The sequence below is a fragment of the Otolemur garnettii genome, unplaced genomic scaffold (genome assembly GCF_000181295.1).
Source record: "Otolemur garnettii isolate 467f Iridium unplaced genomic scaffold, OtoGar3 scaffold00078, whole genome shotgun sequence".
Taxonomy (NCBI): domain Eukaryota; kingdom Metazoa; phylum Chordata; class Mammalia; order Primates; family Galagidae; genus Otolemur; species Otolemur garnettii.
Window position 1 is genome coordinate 8,885,938 of NW_003852473.1, and position 2,614 is coordinate 8,888,551.

The 2,614-nt window shown below is 36.8% G+C and overlaps 1 protein-coding gene across 2 annotated transcripts in view; it reads right to left on the reverse strand.

The window, feature by feature from the left end:
- Window positions 1-2,614, reverse strand: part of FNDC3B (fibronectin type III domain containing 3B) — a 371,182-nt gene that overhangs the window by 360,589 nt on the left and 7,979 nt on the right. The window lies entirely within an intron of this gene.

The following is a 2,614-nucleotide window of genomic DNA, read 5'->3' on the forward strand; positions in this document are numbered from 1 at the left end:
TCTCCAAAGAAATTTGAAGGCAAAACATGACAACTATGTTATAAAAGCTCAATCAGCAGCACTGTAACAAGCCATTAACTTTGTGTCACTCAGTATACACAGAGTTCCTACATTATGTGTGTGCATACAATAGAAACACAAAAGGAAATGTACCCAAGGAAACTGTGCACACACACATTACTATCCCACACCTCCTACCTCACACTGTCTTTCAAGAGTTCTGCAATAAATGACAAATATTTTATGGTAGTATACAGTATGTAACTTGGCCTATAATTGGTTTGTATATGAATTTTTATCTTTCCATTTTTATTTTTAGCTGATATTTTCAATATTCCTAGAATGTACTTTACATCTGATGTTTAGTTTTTTAGCCTATAACTCTAATGAAAATCTTCCCCCAGTTTTCAACAAGTGATCTAACTAAACACAACATCAAACATCTTAGAAGAAAAAAGAAATGCATACAGTAGCAACTACTATGCAATTATTAGATACCTGAGGCGAATTCAGATGAATAAAATAGAATTACTACATGCTTTCTCTCTGCTCCCTTTCTAATCTGATTTTCCACACGCTGAGATACTGAAGACATTAGCTCCAAATGTATCTCCAACATGAGTACTGACTGACCTGGCTCAGGCCATTCCTCTCAAGGGGAAATGAAAGTTTATCCTCAAGCACTAAAGATGAGAAAAGTAAATAAAATGTGTAAAGGTCAGAAAATGTGACATCCGATTGTACATCTACTCTCTGATTTCATAAGACTCACCATTGTTATCCAGAGTAGATTGCCCTTGTGTGCTTACCTGGTCTAGGAAGACTAATAAACTACTTGATTAATCTAAACATTAAAATGCTTTTTCTCCCTCCAGAGAACTACTACTTATAAATGTTTTCCTCTTAAATTCAAGTCAGTTAATAAAAATATCTCCAAAAAAATGGCCTAGGGCATCTCTCCTTACACTGTAATAGAAGGATGAGAAAAAAACAACCATCTACACATCTTCTGGAATGGGTCAAGGGGGAGTAAATAAATCGAAATCTTGTAAGATAAATTGATTTTTCTTCATTGTTATAAGATAGACATAACAAAAAATGAATATTTTGATGTTTTTATACATACAATTTAGAGGCATTACATACATTCATAATGTTGTCCACTGTCACCACTATTCATTTCTAGAACTTTTTCATCATCCCTCATAAAAACTGTACCCCATTCTCCCTTGCCCCAGCCCCTGATAATTCTCTACTCCACTTGTCTCTATAAATTTATCTATTCTAGGTAACACAAACAAGTGGAAACACACAATACTTACACTTATGTATCTGGCTGTTTCACTAAGCATAATGTTTTCAAGGTTCAACTGTGCTGTATATGTATTGTAACTCCTTTTATTATTAAATAATATTCCATTACACATATAAACCATATTTTGTTTATCCATTCATCTGTTGATTGATATTGGGGTTGTTTTCAAGTTTTGGCTTTTGTGAATAATGCTGGTGTGCAAGTGTCTATCTGAGCCCTGCTGTAGTGTGTACACAGGTAGGAACAGCACTGCTGGGTTATATGATAACCTGTGTTTAAATTGTTGATGAACTGGGAAACTTTTCTACTGCAGCTTTTCTATACCATTTTCCATACTTTACATTCCCAACAGCAATACACAAAGGTTCCAATTCAATCTACTTTTAAGTATTCACTGATTTGCCAACTCAGAATAGTTACCTCTTAATTAGAATTATTTTCGGGCAGCGCCTGTGGCTCAGTGGACAGGGCGCCAGCCCCATATACTGAGGGTGTCGGGTTCAAACCCGGCCCCAGCCAACTAAAACAGCAGTGGCAACAGCAACAAAAATAGCCGGGTGTTGTGGTGGGGGCCTATAGTCCCAGCAACTCGGGAGGGTGAGGCAAGAAAACTGCCCTAGCCCAAGAGCTGGAGGTTGCCTGTGAGCTGTGACGCCACAGCACTCTACTGAGGGCAACAAAGTAAGACTATGTCAAAAAAAAAAAAAAAAAAGAATTATTTTCAAAAAAACCATGATACAAAAATCAGAAACAGAATAATCTAAAGGCTTTTATTATGTTCTTCTTAAATGAATCAAATAATAGAAGTTATAGAATGAGTTAAAAAAAACTTTATAAGAGAAAATGGTGCATATTATCATAAAAATATATTAAGTATCCTATGCAATATAAGTATAATTTGTACTATAAAAACTGGTCAAATCTAACCTGTAAGTAGTCATATACTGGAAAATCTCTTATCTGAGTAATTAGGTATAAAATGTAAACTATCCTGAGCTTTTTGCCTTAATTTTACTCTAATTACTAGTAAGTTCATACAGCAAGAAGTTGCCCAGGAGAATCTCGCTGTAGCTAAAGCAGAGGAGGATGCACAATCAGCTCATCTCAGGATGCTGGTCCACCAGCCTGCACAGAGGCAGAGGCAGGGAGAGTAGCAGCTAAAGGCAATGACATCTTAGACTTCTAACACCTGCTCTCACCAATCTCCCATAAGATTCTTATAGGTGGGCTCGGCACCTGTGGCTCAAGCGGCTAAGGCGCCAGCCACATACACCTAAGGTGGTGGGTTCGAATCCCCAG